Below are 18,330 nucleotides of genomic sequence, written 5' to 3' on the forward strand. Positions count from 1 at the left end.
TATATAAATAGGGCCTTTAGATAATATTGTCTCTAATAGGGGTAGTGTATTTATAAGCGAGTACTAGAGCACTATATACTACCATCTCTATATTTAACGTAAACTTAGCACTATATTCTACCCGCAGATAGATAGTTAGATAAAGCGTTAGAACTAGGAGCTTAAGATATACCTATATATATTTACGAACTAGAAATAGTCTAATTAGGCCTCCCTACTTAAAGAAGCAGCCTTTACCTATAACTCTAAGGTCTATGCCATAACAAAGCGTTCCCCTATTAAGCTCGCCTATGGCTAGCTACTAAACGTCCTAGATAGAGTCCTGGATAGTATCTAAAACGCCTAGTAAGGTAGGAAGGGGTTTAAGTTAACAAATGTCCAACTCGCAGAGATAAATCTATAACGCCTACGCCTTATACATAAGGCAGCGGCAGCGTTAATAATATACGCCTAAAAGCTTTAGGTAAAATACTATAATTATTACCACCTAGCTAAACACTTCGCTGTTGGTAAATAAGTCCTACTCTCCTCTAAGAACATCCGCACAAAACGTCCCTATAAAAAGCTTAACTACAAGTTTATAGGACCGTTTTAGATCCTAGAGCGTGTAGGGCAGTAAGTATATAAGCTAGAGCTCCCACCTATTATAGCACGGCTCTACCTAGTCTTCTATATCTTCCTACTAGAGCCTTATAGATCACGCCCTAGGTTTTAACCCCTGGTAGTAGAAGAGCTTAAGGAAGGTAGCTAGGAAGTAGAAGTAATTATCGCCCACTAAGATCGTGCTAGACAACTATAATACCTCATTAAATGGCTAGGATAGCTAAATAAGTATAATAAATAGAAATATAAGACAGAACTCGAGAATTGTTAATAACTGTTAGATAAGTACCGTAAGCGGGACACCCTAGCCTTACAGCTAAAGCGTAGGCGAAAAGTAAGCGCCGCTGTTAAAATATAACCTACATTAAAGCGGAATAAAGGACGTCCAAAGGGATTAAAAAATAAGTAACGATTGCTATAACTCGCAGGCGAGGCTACGGCGTATACTAGCAACGAAGCTTAATTTAGAAAGCACCCTCCCTAGACCTAATCTGTTACTCTATACCAGCTAAGCAGATTATTTATATATTAGAGAATAGGCCCGTTTATAACCGGGGTTTATTTAACCAGAGTCTATAACCTGCTAGTAACCCGCTAGTAGTAACCTATACTAATAACTTATACTATTCTACGTATATACTACGTAGATAACATATAAGGCTAAAATATGGGTTAGCGGCGGGTCTAATAGGTATATAGCCTTACCGTCCTAATCTAGCTGTATGTAAATAACCTATAACCTACCCATAAAGTATACACGGCGCTACGCCGGTATAGCGTAAGGCTAAAGTAGGGTTAGCGGCGGATTTAATAGGTATATAGCCTTATTATCTATAAATCTAGCTGCATATAAATAACCTATAACCTACCTATAAGGTACTAGCGACCTACCTATATAAGTAAGCTTTGGAATATTTCTAGTCTACTAAATTTAGGCGATAGTATTAAGCTCTACTAGCTCTACCTGTTAAATGGACTAATTAGGATTTTCTATACCGGGTATATAAAATTACTACTAGCTTAGTTAAATATGGGGGAGTCTTAGTAAGGCAAATCTAACTAATTAGACAACTTTGACCGCTGGTTGAAGTTCCTTAATATCTTCGCGCCGCGTATATATACTACCCGTCTCTCTATACGCAAAATTAAAACGCTCTTTCCCCTCTAAATTTTTTCCTTACTAAGGTTTTTTATAGGGTTTTATTAAGGCTTAAGTATATAAAGGATCGGGGACAACCCTTTTTAAAGGGGGGGGCATTATTAGGTAAAACCTAAGTAGATAATTATATAGCCGCAAGGTATGGGCGACCCTAGGGCAACCCAGGGGTGACTCGCCCGTAAGGCACGTGCTCTATACATGCCTAGGGAAAACCCTTCCTACCTCGCACACAGACTCCTCCTTTTTCCTTAAGGATTTGTCTCTGTCTATACAATATACCTATTATTCTATTATTGGACTCCCTATCCACATCCTTACCTTATAGTTAGTTAATAGTTAAAGTTGCTAAAGAGGTAGAAGTATAGTACCTAACTCCTATAAACTCCTATAAACTCCTAAGCCAATTAGCTAACTTCCTTAAAGATAGCTTTAGCATTAAGCGTTTAGTAATTAGGTAGTAATTGTCTATAATAATATTAATTTTAAAGATAAAAAACGTGACGAGGTTATAGGCTATATAGCTATAATGCGGGTAATAATAACGGCGGCTATTATTCTTTGCCCTAAGCTACTACCTTTAGGTTTACGTTAAGGTATATATAATTAATAATACTACTTAGGCTTAAAGATATACTAAATACCCCTAGTATATCTAGTAAAGATAATAGAATTAAGGTAAATATTACACGAAGCCTTATATTAGATACACTTAAGAGAATTTATATAAATTGTTACGGACGCTTTAAGTACAATATTACGACTACTTAGAGAGGAGTCGGAAGAAGCTAGTTGGTTAATTTAAGTACGGTCTAAAATGGAACCGGTAGAACTATATAATAAGGAATAGTAGCTAAGGTCACATAATATGCTACGTATTAAACGGAAGGAATAAGAGGAACTTATATACCTTATGTATAAGACGTATATTATATATAAGAAGGATTTTATAGAAGTACGGTTGTGTATTTAAGGACCCTTAGTTCCTACCTAGATAGTTCCTTTCTTATAGTAATTCTTAGAATATAATTAGAGTTAATTTATTAGGCAACCACTCCACCAGTTATTATTACGTTGTTAACTTTAATTTGCATTACTTATATACCTAGCCTAATAATAAGCCTACCATAGTTCCTACTACAAGGTTCCGTTATATAATTACTACCTAATTACGGTATTAAATATAGAAAGTTAAACAATATACCACTAAAAGCACCAGCCACGACGCCATTAACGGCGGCAACTACTTTAAGGTTAAGTAACGACACTAGTATAGCAGACACTAACTTATAGCAACCTATAACGGTTAGATAACTATAAGAGATAGTTAACTAGCTAATAGAAAATAATATAACGTTAAAAAAAATAGGATTAATGGGATAGGCGCAGTAAAGATTAAGCTACTATTAATTAAAAGGTACTTAGGAGAGAGATTAAAACTTAAAAGATTTCTTATATAAATATACTTTAAGGTTACGCAAGAAGAAGCTAAGCTATTAATACCTATAGATCGAATAGCATATACGGGACTATTCTTATTAGAAAGGGCACTTAAGTGGTTTAAGTTTTACCTTACGGAGATATAAGCAAATGGCATAACAACTACCAATTAAGAAGTACGGTTTATATTTATAAGCTAGGAAGGGTTTACGGAATAACTTACATAAATGTTTAGAAACCTAGAGGCAGTAACTATAGCAGAAAGAAAACTCCAAAATATTATATAGCGAACCTTAGTAATTAAGTATATAACGTAGTTCCAGACGTTAGCGATATAAGTTAAGTGGAATAATAAAGCGCTTATAGCATAGTATAAGCAAGGACTTAAGGCTAAAGTTTAAAACGTAATTATTCTAATAGAAGATACGAACACCCTAAGGGAACTAATAGATTAAGCGATTAAAATTAATAATTAGATCCACTAAAGGGAACAGGCTAAAAGAGGCTAGGATAGAGTTCCATAGTTGTATAAGGCGTAGAGTACGCAACGACTAAAGCTAAGTTAAAAACTATAGTGTGGCGCAGAGCCAATAGACCTAAGTAGTACTAAAGAATTTAGGAAATAGAATAAGAAATTATAGAAACCTAAAGGATAAGGATTAAGTAATTAAAGGTCTAAGGAGCAAAGGCTAAATTAGGGATCTTAATAGCAGAAGACATTTAGGCGGACTCTATAATAGAAAAAATGGTTTAGAGAAGGAGCTTATATAAATTATGGAAAATAAGGTTACTTTATAAGGGATTATAAAGATAGTTAGAGATACTATATAATAAAGGGAACTAGACTAATAGTAGATAATATATACGTATAGAGGGATAATAATATGCTGTAAGGAACAAAAGAGTGTTTAATTAAAAGTTTTACGTTTTGTTATAATAACGTATACTAAATTTATAAGGACGCTAAGTACGGCGTAAGCTATTAGCTATAAGAGCTATATTTAGCGGAATATAAAGGAACTAATAAACCAGTTCGCAGATTGGATATTAAGGACAATAACTTTAATATAAGCGAAATATTTTATAACAATAAGGCAATAGAAGCGGCTTACTAGGAGCATATAGACCTTAAAGATATTATACCAAAGGCAGAAAATAATTCCACTATAGAATAGGGAACATTAGTAGGGATTAAGACCCCACTAGATACAATATCTATCGCTTTATAAGACGTAAAAGAAGTAGGGCAGTAAACCACTTCGGCACTTAATAAAGGCAAAAGGCTAAAGGCTTAAGATTCTTAAGATAAGATAAGAGATAACTAAGACTCTTAAGATAAGATAAGGTAAGCTTAAGGACCTATAATAGACGATAACTAATAGAGCAGAGTAGTAGCTTGGTTTAAAGAAATATAAATAAGCTTAGGACAAAGTTTCCTATAGGTATAAGATTTTTAAAACAAAATAAGTAAGATTTAAAACTCTTAAGATAAGATAAAAACACTAAGTAAGCCTAATTAGACTAAAGCTAGAGTAAAGCTTAAGATAGAAGCAAGCTCGGGATCAAAAATCCAAAGGGGTTAAGAATTTAGAGTATAGATAAGGACACCTATAAATAAGAAGTAAGAAGCTTCCTTATAGATTAGAGAATCTGTAGTATAAATAGCGATTAAACTAAAAGATAGACATATAAACCTAGAAGACTTACTAAAAGAACATAGTGTTTAACCTAAAGATTAAAGAATTAATACCAAGATTAAGAAGTAAGAAGACTTTAAGGATCTATCTATAAGACGCAAACTAAAAGAAACCATAGAAGAGTTTAGATAAAGAATTATTATATAGCAAGAACAGAAACTAGATAAGAGATCTAGTATATTAGGACGTATAAGGGATAGAGCACTAGTATAAAGAATTACTAATAGGCCTAAGGCAGGCACACTAAGAGCTAAATAGCTTACTAAACTAGAAAATAAAGAGGATTTAGGGATTCCTACTAGATTTAAGGAACGATATACAAAAGGCTATTACGACGTAGTAATAAGAAGATACTTCCTTACGGACGAGCTATATACACTTAAAGGGTTATACTAAAAGTAGTATAGACAACGACATAACGATAAGTGGGAAGATTTCTATATATAGTTAGACGAGAAAGTTGTTTAAAACCACCCAATTATAGAAAAGGCTATAAGTCATATTAAAGGGGCCTTAATTATAACGTTAAAAGATCTAGAGGAGTAATTAGAGGACTAGAGGAGTAAGAGGTAAATTATAGTACTTATAAACGAAGTTGTAACGCTTAGATTAATATAAAAGAGGTTTAAACTTAAGGATAAAGACAAGCTAAGAGTTAACCCAAAACACTAAGTATATTATACGTTGGTATAGATTATATATGTAGGTAATGCGTGCAATATATATAGAGCACTAAAAGATAAGAACTAAAAGTACCTAGTAAGAATATATTAGTTATTAGACGAGGTAAAGTATAGAAATATTAAGTATATGCATAGTTAGCACCTAGTAGAAGTGCAAAACTAAGGAGATTTAACACTTTAACTAGGAAGATTCCTTATAGAAAAATGCTTAGACGGATAATAGTAGTGGGAATACCTAGAAAATACGTGTTTATAATATATTAAAGATAAAAAGCAAACTAGGTATTAGCTAAAGAGTAAGCTAAGTACAATAGGATTAAGTAGCTAATAGTTAGGAAAAGTAGAGGTCTACGGGATTAAAGGGAACTAGTAGTAGAGCCTTAGACCCTTAAAGGAATTTAAGGACAACGCCTAAATTTACGAGTTAAATAGTAAGATTAGCAGTTTAAAGCGCTAATAGATAGTAGAGCAATATAAAACTATATCTTACTAATAGTAGTTAAGAGAATAGGATTACCTTATAGATAAAAGGAGCAACTTTACCTATTAGTTACGATTTTAGGAGATCTAATAGCCTACGGAGGAGGGATTATCAATCTTAAAATAGGACCTATTTAGATAACTATTAAAGGGAGACAAATTAAGATATCTTTTAATATCCTACTATTAGGATGGGATAAGGTAGTATTAGGGATACCTTAGTTATAGAAATGTAATCTAAAGATTAATTAGATTACAGGTTAGGTTAATATTAAAAATACTTAACGCCGCAAGATATAATAATAAACTAAGTTAGTATAGTACTAAGTTGGAGTAATATACAAAGAGACTAAGTAAGGCTTAAGTTATATACCAAAAAGATACTATAAATATGGCAAAAAATTATAGTTACTAAAAAGTAAAAAGCTATTAGATTATATAGCGTAGGACTATAAAATAGAATTAAAACTAGGAATAAGTCTAAGGTTCTTTCTAATCTATAAGCTTACTAAAGAAGAGGGTAGAGCACTTAAAGAGTTTATCTAAGAAAACTTATAAAAGGGATATATTAGACTATTATAGTCATTAGTAGGTTACCTAATACTATTTATACTAAAGAAGAACGGAAAACTTAAGTTATATATTAACTATAGGCAGTTAAACAGCATTACTAGAAAGGATAGATATCCCTTACCCTTAATTAGCAAAATTTAAGACAGGATAGGTAATACGCAAATCTTTATAAAGATAGATCTAAGATAGGCGTACTATTAGATTAGAATTAAGGAAGGCAATAAATAGAAGGCAGCCTTTAGGTTAAAGGAAGGACTATATAAACTATTAGTTATATAATTCGGGCTTATAAACGCACTAGTAACATTCCAAAAGCGTATTAATAATATATTAGGAGAACACTTAAATTAATTTATTATGGTATATCTTAACAATATTATTATCTATTTAATAACTAAGGAAGAGCACGGAGAACACATTAAATATATCTTAAAGAAACTATAAGAAGAACAGATACTAGTAGCAATTAAAAAATACGAGTTCTTTACTAGGAAGACCGATTTCGTTAAATTTATTATTAAACTAGGCTAACTTAGCATAGATCCAAAAAGATTAAGGCTATAGTAAATTGGTAAGAACTAGAGAACGTTATACAGTTAAAATTATTTTTAGGGTTTTGTAATTACTACAGAAGGTTTATAGCGCAATAGTTAAAGGATATTAAGCTATTTACGCAATTAATAAAGAAAGAAGAACTATAGGTATGGGGAGAGGAGCAATAAGAATTATTTAAGAAAGTTATTTACCTAGGAACTAGTTCTTAAAATCTATTAACTAGAACTAGAGACGGTTATAGAAATAAATATATTAGACTATATACTAGGGGCATGCTTTATATAAAGACATTAAGATAGATAGCACCTAGTAGCATACTATAGTTGGAAGATAATACTACTAGAGTTAAACTATAACATCTACAATAAGGNGTTATTAGGTATAGTTACAGTACTAAAGAAATAGAGAGCATTCTTATAAGGTATAGAGAAACTATTTATAGTTAAGACGGATTATAAGAACCTAATAGGATTCCTAATAATAATAAAACTTAACTAAAGATAGGTTAGATAGGCAGAGATGCTTATAGAATACTATTTTAAGATTTAGTATACTAAAGGTACAAACAATATAAGGGTAGACGCTCTAAGTTAAAAGGCTAAACTATAAAATAACAAAAAGCTATTAGGGGCTTTACTGCAAAAAGACACAGACGGATTAATTAGGTATAATTATTTAAAAATTATAGCAACTTAGGAAGAACTAGAGAAAGTTTATAAGTCACTAAAGAGCTTTTAGGCATAAAGAATTCTAAAGGCATAGCTAGAAAATCTATAGATAGATATATACAAAAATTAAAAAGTAAAGTATATCCTAAGAAGCATAGTAGAGCAATTTATAGGAGATTTTTATAAAAAATTAACTTAAGGATATAACGGAGTAATAGGCTTAGTATTAAGACTCTAAAAGGAGTACGTTATTAACGGAATCTAGGGCTTAGCGCGAAAAGTTATAAGAGAATATCTAGATTACTAAAAAAAAATAAACTAATAAGGCATAAGCTATACGGAGAGCTATAACCTATTAAAATACTAGAGAGACTATAGAAGGTTATATTATAGGACTTTATTATTAAGTTACTAAAGTTAAGAGATCCTATTACTAGATAAGATTATAACGTAATCTTAGTAATAGTAAACAAGCTTATAAAGTGGGGATACTTTATAGTATGCACAAAAGAAATCTCAGCGGAAGATATCGCTAAAATCTATATTAAGGAAGTATTTATAAGATATAGAGCACTAAATAAGATTATATTAGATAGGGATTTAAGATTTATAGCAGTATTTTAAAAAGTATTCTTAGCGGAATAAGAAGTTAGAGTAGTAACTTCTACCGCATATTATCTACAGACAGATAGTTAGATAGAAAGATTAAATTAGACGCTAAAACAGTATCTAAAATATTATATTAATTACGTATAGAATAATTAGGTATCCCTATTACTAGTTATATAGTTTATATTTAATATAACACCATAAAAAGGAATAGGTATATTACTATTTAAGGCAAATTATAGATATAAGCTAAGGATATCGTTATTACCACAATAAGCGAAAAAAATAAGTAATACAGCTAAAGAAAGAATGAAGACATTAATAAATCTTTATATAGACCTTATAGAATTAGTAAAGAAAGTATAAAAAAGAATAAAAAAAGTACTATAATACTAAGAGATCTAAGGGACTAGATCTTAAGGAGGGAGATAAAGTATAGCTACTATACAAAAATTTTAAGAGTTAATAACTAAGCAAGAAGTTAAACTATGTTAGATTAAGACCTTTCAAAATTATATAAAGGATTTCACTAATTACGTTTAAATTAAACCTACTAGCTAAAATAAAGATCTACCCTATATAGCATATTATAATGCTAGAGCTAGTATATAGGAATATTAAGCCACTAGTTTATAAAGCAGACACGTATAAAGGATAGGAAAAAAACAAATAGTACGTTTTAAGGATTATTAGTTATAAGGACATTAACAATAAAACATAGTACAAGGTTAGGTAGATAGGCTATGCTAAAACTACCTAGGAACTACTAGAGAATCTAAAAAACGCTATAAGAAAGGTATAGGAGTATTAGAAGAAATTAGGTTAGGTAGTATTAATAAAAAAGAATCGCTAAAGAATAAGTCACCTAAGGGGGACCTAAAAAGAGCAGTTGCCAAGCTACTTAGATCTATTTCCTTCTCTATTAAGAGAGAATCCGTTTTTTTATTACTAAGCTCTTGTAGACCCTATTTTATAAGCTTCTACTTCTTAAAATAGACCTTCTTATAAACCTTCTTAAGACGGAATAAATAAGTAGATGCCGTAATATAAGTATTTAGGGCCTTTTATTCCGCATCCTAAGAACGTTCTAACTTAGTAAGGGCTTAAGATAGTTTACTATCTAGCTGCGCAGTAGTAGATTAAACATAAAACCCTAAAATAAATTAATTAGGAAACTAGACGACTATTAAAAGTAATAGGTCGCGTATATTTAGCATTAGAGGTAGAGCGAACGTTATAGAATAAATAAATATTCGCTTTAGTGCACTTTAAATAAGAGAACGGTTATCGTAAAGATGGGTTCGCTAACGCAATATAAACTAACCCCTTTTTCAAGCAGCAAGAATATAGAGACGGTATAATCTCACTAAAAGATAATATCGTAGCAATAGTGCGAGCATGACGTTAGGCGTATAACAAAGAAATTGCTTTAGGTATAATAAGTAATAATATTAACTAAATTAATTAGATAGATATTATACCTCTAGTGAACAACTTAGAGATATTAGGAATCTTTAAGGACAAAGATAAAAAGGAGGGAGATAGTATTATAAACGCTTTAAGTACAATATTATAACTACTTAGAGAAGAGTTAAAAGAAGCTAGTTAGTTAATTTAAGCACGGTCTAAAATAAAACCGGTAGAACTATATAATAAGGAATAGTAGCTAAGGTTATATAATATACTACTTATTAAACGGGAGGAATAAGAGGAACTTACGTACCTTATATATAAGACGTATATTATATATAAGAAGGATTTTATANNANTACGGTTNTNTATTTAANGNNCNNTAGTCCCTACCTAGATAGTTCCTTCCTTGTAGTAATTCTTAGAATATAATTAAAGTTAATCTATTAGGCAACCACTCCACCAGTTATTATTACGTTATTAACTTTAATTTGTATTACCTATACACCTAGCCTAATAACGAGCCCACCGTAGTTCCTGCTACAAGGTTCCGTTATATAAATAGCATTAATACTATATTTAGAGATAGTAATCGCTATCCTAAAATGCTAAGTATATATTATCTTCCTATAAATAAGACTACGTTCCAGTAATTTAGCGCTATATTTAAGGATAAGGATACTATTAAAGGTATATATAGCGTCTATAAAAGTATATTTCTAAACTAGCTTAGTTTATATATACTAGAAGATTTTACTAAAGCTAAAGCTATCTGTAATAACTTCGGTAATTAACTTTAGCTTATCTATAGAGACTAATTTACGGTAATTTATATTAGGGCTATTAAAAATAAGTAAACTTAGGCTTGCCGACCATATAATTAACGGGATTAGCTTTTTAGTATACCTACGTAGTTTTATATTTAGATAAACTTACTAAATACTATTATCTGTATATATTAGGCACCTATTATTTCTAAAGAAGAGGCTTATTATTACTTATAAGCTAATACTACTATATAGAGTCGCAGTTAGTATAGTTAGGAGAATACTAATTATTGCGTAGGGCTTTACGGCATACGTAGTTGCATTATTCTATACAGTAATATAACGTAAGGGCTACCTTATTACCTCTAGTAGAGACTTCTTTAAGTAAATAGACTATATTACTAACGCCATTAGTTTTCTTATATTAGATTAATTTTTAGAACTTATTAAAGACATCCATCTAGCCGCCTTTGTATTAGATGCGTAGAATAGTAATAGCTTTAATAAGCAACCGTATAATAATATTAAATTCTAAATAATATGTTATATGCTTTAGGAGGTTAAGCTATTTCTAACTATTTAGTATACTGTTAAATATACTAATATAGGCATATTAAGGCACTTTATTAACCCTCTTATTATTTACTTTTTTAATACGTCCCAGCTTAACTATAGCCGTAAGATATTATTCTATTAATGGAATCTCTCCTTAATAAATACTCCTAAATTATAGCATGTAATACTATCCTCTAGATTTATTAACTGGCCTAATAGGGTTATTATATATAAAGCAATTAACCTTAGGCTTAAGTATCTTAATAGTAGCTATAAGATTAAGATAAAGTGTTATAAGAATTTAACCTATAATATAGATGTTATATTTAACCGAGTATATTTATCTAATACTTGGGTTAAGGCGTTACGTAAGAGAGTAGAGGCTATATTTAGCGAGTATATGCTTAGGACTTATACTACTACTATACTACCGGATATGTTTTTACTCGCTTATACCCTCTTTACTTTAGATCTAGCTAAACTATAAAGTACTAAATAATTAGCTAGTAGGAAGTTTTTTAATTCTTATAATATTTTATAAGAAGGTATTTATTACGGCGCTAGTAGAAACTAGTGGATTATAGCTAATAGATATTGGTGAATTATAGCGGATAGTCGCAGATAGTTTTATATAGTTTTAGATAATTGCTATTATATAACTAAAGGATTATATATAACGTTAAGCGGCGCCACCCTCCGTCTTCTTTCCTTTCTTTAGCTTTAGATCCTTATTTATGGACTACTAATTATATAGGCTTTCGCGTCCCTTTTGCCGTACTCGTGCCTTAATTAACTAAGTTGCTAATATTATCCAAAGCTTAAACCACCCATTCTTTCTAAGAAGGAACTTAAATATATTTATAGGACTATAAATAAGAATAGAATACAGAAGTAAACCTAAAAACTACTACCAAAACTTAAAGAATAGAAAAGAATAATAAGACCTATAGAATAAGTATAGACCAGAACCCCTGCAGAATTTTATTAAAAGTTACCCTAATAACCGTACTACTATACTAAGAAATACAGCAGCCGGTAAAGCAGCTATAGGACCCTTAAATACCTCTAATAGTAAAATAGTAACTAACTTAAACTTCTAGCATCAGGAAAATGTTTATGCCTCCTGACAGTACTGACAGGTTCCTGACAGCTCCTGTCAGGGCTGTCAGGAGCTCCAGGAGACACTCACACTCGGCTTCCTGTCAGGAACCTGTCAGGAGGTCGCCCGGACCACCAGGACCTCCAGGACCTCCAGGAACTCCAGGANCTCCAGGACCATCAGGACCATCAGGACCGTCAGGACAATCAGGACAATCAGGACAATNAGGACAATTAGGACAATTAGGATAATTTAAAAATTAAATTTAAAAATAAGGTATATTAATGCTCTTGTATTTACAGCTAGCCAATAAATATAAAAACCAGTTTAATTTTAGACTCTATTCTATATACAGGATACTTTAAGGAATCTAAATAATCCAAATCCTTCTTGCCTACCTACCTGCGTCGCGATCGATCGAGGAGACAAGGGAGAAGGCTCTCGCAGAGGTTCCAAATCGTCAATTGGCGGTGTTCCCGATGATCCGCCGGCCGTGTACTGATTTCCTAACTAGGCCTAGTACCTGCCTGTCCTGCCTGTCCTGCCTGTCCTGCCTGTCCTGCCTGTCCTGCCTGTTCTGCCTGTTCTGCCTGTCCTGCCTGTCCTACCTGTCTGACCGTCCTACCTGTCTGACCGTCCTACCTGTCTGTACCTGCCTGTCGGTGCCTACCTGTCTGTGCCTGCCTATCGTGCCTACTTGTCTATGCCTACCTGTCTGTATCTGTAATTCGGGGGAGAGGTCGGCCCGATCGAAGGCTCTGCTTGATTCGATTGCGATTGATTGTATTAATTCGAATCGTTCTCTATGGGCGTTCGCTGGCTATACGTTTGAACGGTGGTCGTCTGGGGTGCCTCCCTAAGAGGCCTTGATTCGATTCAATTTGGTAATAGGGTGATATCAAGGCTCTGGTTCGATTCGATCGATCGATCGAATTGATCGTGGTGTTCGCTGGCTGGTCGTTGAAACGATTATCGTCTGGCTCTGGCGACGGTCCTCTCCTACCTGCCTACCTACCTACCTACCTACCTACCTACCTACCTACCTACCTACCTACCTACCTACCTACCTACCTACCTACCTACCTGCTTGCCTGCCTGCCTGCCTGCGTCAGTGTCTGGTTCAATTTGGGGGAGGAGTCGGCCTGATCGAAGGCTCTGATTGATTCGAATCGTTCTCTATGGCCGTTCGCTGGCTGTACATTCGAACGGTAGTCGTCTGGGGTGCCTTCCTAGGAGGCCTTGGTTCGATTCAGTGACGGGCAGATATTAAAGCTCTGGTTCAATTCAATCGATCAATTAATTGAATCGTTCGTGGTGTTTGCTGGCTGGTCGTTCGAACGGTCATCGTCTAGTTCTGGCGACGGTCATCTGGTTCTGGCAACGGTCGTCTGGTTCTGGCGACGGTCGTCTAGTTCTGGCGACGGTCGTCTGGTTCTGGCGACGGTCCTCTGCTGGCTGTCGTTCTTGTGCCTCCTAAGGTAGGGAGGATGTAAGGGTAAAAAATAAGGTGGCATTTAGGTGTACAAGGGGCATGCAAAGGCACGTGTAGGCTATCGGGAATATAGCGGGGACCCGATAGTAATGTGTCATGCGGAGCTTCGTGTAGAGCCTCCGTACGCAGAGCTTCGCGCAGAGCCTCGTGCAGAGCCTCGTGCAGAGCCTTTATACGTAGAGCTTCGTGTAGAGCCTCGTGCAGAGCCCCAGTAGTGTTGCTTGGGGGGTGCGCATAGGGTGTTGCTTTGGGGGGGTATCCTGCCAGGAACCTGACAGGACGATTAGGAAATACTAGTTTCCTATTAGGAGCGCATCAGGATGGTAGGGTCCTGTCAGGAGCGCATTAGGATAGTAGGGTCCTGTCAGGAGCCTATTAGGACAACTAGGACGATCAGGACGTTTAGGACATTAGGACGTTTAGGACATTCAGGACGTTCAGGATGATCAGGAAAATTAAAATCCTGCCAGGAGCCTGTCAGGAGCCTGTCAGGACAATCAGGACCTCCAGGAAAATCAAAATCCTGTCAGGAGGCCTCCAGGATCTTGGCACCCCAACAAAATGCTGATGAGGAGGAGTTTATAGCAGCTAATGCCGAAATTAAATAACTTTGAGAGCTGCTTAAAGCTAGAGAACCCCTTATACCTAGTAAAGAGTTATTAAACACCTAGAGACTTACTATAGTCCTTAAGACCTTAGTCTAATATATAGCATTAGTATTATTGCGGTCCGTAAAGGTTATAGACCCCCTATTGCTTATAGACGGAACCAACCCTATATTTAATAATTAGAAGCTTTAACTATAGAATAAGCTTAAAGTTAATGCGGACTATTTCCCTACCACTTAGGCTAAAATAGCCTACGTCTTTAGCCATACTAGTGGGGATGTATAGACGCACCTACGTCCGTAATACGTATAGGACTTAGTAAATCCCTTCCTCTCTAGAGAAGAGATAATTATCTACCTATCTTCTATCTATAAGGACCCCTTTAAAGTATAAAACGCCTAACTTAATTATAAAAGCTTAAATATAAAAACGATAGAGACCTTCTTAGCTTTTTAGACCCGCTTTCTATACCTAGCTAGCTAGGCTTAAATTCCCCAAGAAGATCTAATGCTAGACCTATTTAATAAGCTTACCCTAGACCTACAATAAGCCGTACTACTAGTTTTTATTACTATATAGACGCTAAAGGAACTTATAGACTAGCGCTTAGCTATTAACCAAGGCCTCTACTAAACTAAGGTATATACTAAACGGTATAAGGCTAAAAACCCTTTAAATTAGACTATAAGTAATATAAGAATAGCCCGTAATGTCCCAGTATAATTAGCAACCCCTATAGCACCACCTATACAGCCTATTACTAATTTAGTAGCTAGCTATACAGCTAGTCCTACTATAGGTCTAGCAAATGCTTAGCCTATATATAGTAACCCCTATATATAGGCCCTTAGTAATTAAGGAGCTTGCTTCTTTTATAGTTAAAAGGCTACTATATAAAGGATTACCTAATAAATATAAAAGCGGACGAGGTCTTATTAATCTAGGAGAATAGTATAGAGTTAGAAAAAGAGGAACCTTAGAGGAAGACTTCTCTCTAGGGTTAAAAGAGATTAATATATTAGATATTAATCTAGGTTAGCTAGTTAGTAGAAAAAGCTATACTATCCCTTATACTTTATTCCGTAATAGATATTAAGTTTTAACCTCTGCTTTAGTTAACTCTAAAGTAAATGCCTTTGCCTTAATAGATACCCAATATACTATAAAGCTAGCTAACTTTTTTAATACACCTATTAAAGAACTGCCTAAACTAATTCCTATTTGTGGGTATAACGGGCGGATAGGGCTACCTATTATAACTATCTTGCGGATTTACCTCTATGTTAACGGACGAAGGTAATATAATATTCCCTTCCTTATTATAGACCTAGGTAGCTATAATATAATCTTAAGGCGAAAATACCTAGCCTATTTAGGCTTATAGCTTAATATATAGAGTAGACGGCTTACTTAGCCTAAAACCCTACCCCTAACCCCTTTCTTTATAAAAGAAATTAGTATTATAATAGAAAACCTTATACGGCCCTAGATTAATACTATTTATTAGGCCGATGCTATACGTAAGGACTAGGCCTTTAAGAAAAATATATAGCTTAATTCGTAACAGATCTGTATACTATATCGCCCCTAGACTACCTATATTATACTACTCGCATTAAAGACCTAAGAAGTTAGTAGTGACCTAAAAAAAGCCCCCTATAGAGAGCTTAGGCCCTATATAGCTATAGAGAATAATAAGGGACGTTAAATGTTATACTAAACTAATAGATTAGAGGGATAATATATAGAAGATAGAATAGGAGCTAAGAAAGATTATAAACCCTAAACCGTAAAATACGGTCCGGAAAACGGCTATAAGGAAACTAGTAGACCTCCTACTAGTTAATATCTACTATATTAGTGCCGTAGGATTCCACTAGAACTTAGTTTAGCCTAATACTATTACCTTCATAATAAGCTTATATAAAATTAATTAAATAATTAAGAAAAAGGGAAGTAAGCTTAGTGGATAAAAAAGTAAGCTTATAGATAAGGAACTAGTAGAATAAAAGCTACCCTATTAATACCAGAAATTTAAGAACGTATTTTCTAAAGTAGTATCTAATATACTTTTACCTTACTAACTATATAACTACAAGATTAAGATTAAGTAGGGTAAGAAAAATACCCTTAGCTTTAGCCCCCTTTATAAGTAGTCTATTACCAAATTATAGGCTATAAAGTAGTATTTTATTAACAACCTAAATAAGGGCTTTATTAAGCCTAGCTAAGCCCTTTTTACCTTACCTATTCTCTTTATTAAAAAGCTAAATAGAGGACTCCGCTTCTATATTAACTATTATAAGCTAAATAATATAATCCGCAAGGACCGCTATCCGCTACCCCTACTTAATAAGACTCTAGCCTAAATAAGTAGAGCTAAGGTCTTTATAAGGCTTAATATCTACTAGGCCTTTTACTAAATTAGAATAAACCCTGGGTTTAAGGATCTTATTATATTTTAGACCTATTATAGAATATATAAATATAAAGTACTTCCTTTTAGACTAACTAACGGACTAGCTATATACTAGTAGTATATAAACAATATACTCTTTAACTACCTTAACGACTTCTATACGGCTTATTTAGATAATATTATAATCTACTTTAAGAATAAGCTAGAATATAAGGAGCACGTCTATAAAGTCCTGTAACGGCTCTATAAGGCTAGCCTCTAGGTTAATATTAAGAAGTTAGAGTTTAGTATTAAGCGTATAAAGTACCTAGGTTTTATTATTAGTATAAACGGAATTAAAGCTAACCTAGAGAAGATGGCCGTAATTAACTAATAGGTACCCCTATAGACCATAAAGGGGGTACAATTATTTTTAGGTTTTTATAATATCTATTAACGCTTTATTAAAAACTATAGCAGAATCGCCTGGCTTCTTAACTATCTTACTAAAAAAGACTAGCCCTTTTACTTTAACGCCATATATAGGTAGGCCTTTAATAAGCTTAAAAAAACGGCTAATATTAGCTCTATTACTTATATATTTTAACCCAGAACGGCCCTTAATACTAAAAACTAATACCTTAGACAGCGTAATAGCTAGTATTTTTTCCTAAAAGCAACCGGATAGAGAATGGCACCCTATTATATACTATTTAAAGACTCTAATAGATGCTAAGCTAAACTACCATATCTATAATAAAGAAATGCTAGCTATTATCTCTAGCTTTTAGCACTAGCGTATATAGCTAGAGGGGACCCCTAAGCTAATTAAGGTAGTTTTAGATTATAAGGCCCTAGAATACTTTATAATAACTAAGGCCCTTATAGCCCGGTAGGTACGCTAGGCGAATACTGTAAGGGGATCTTGTAGATAGGGGGCTATAAGGACACGATTGTGGCAAAATAGATTGGTAAAAGAGACAAATCCTTAAGGAGGTAAGGCCTCTGGGATTGTGGAGACTATATACTACGGGTACGTGCCTCCGGCACGTAACCGGCGACTATTTAAGGGGCGTCCGGGGGTTGTCCTAAGGGCAACCTAAGGTGTCCGTAATAATATCCCTTATATTACCCTCCCCCTTCTTACAGTTGGCCCCTAATCGCTATTACCCTACAGTAGGGAGATTATAAAGGCTTGTCCTAGAAGAGGTTCGGAGAGATATTAGAGAGGTGTCGGTATGCCGCTATATATTATCTATCTATCTAACCCCTGCTTTAAACTCCTAAAAACCCTTAATAAGGAAAAAATATAACTGGAGAAAAAACGTGAGAATTACTAGGAGACCTATTAGAAGCCTACTAGAAGCATACCGGTAACTACCTAGGCTAATATAGGGATTTTTATACAACTCTGCTTCTAAGCCTTTATGTCAGTCTATAATTAATTACAAATATTATAGGCAATTTAGTGTTCTAGTATAGTTCTATAGAACCTTTTAGTATAGGATTTAACGTATAGAGCCTTGGCTTGCTATTG

This window comes from Cenococcum geophilum (assembly GCF_001692895.1).
Source record: "Cenococcum geophilum 1.58 unplaced genomic scaffold K441scaffold_8, whole genome shotgun sequence".
Lineage (NCBI taxonomy): Eukaryota > Fungi > Ascomycota > Dothideomycetes > Gloniales > Gloniaceae > Cenococcum > Cenococcum geophilum.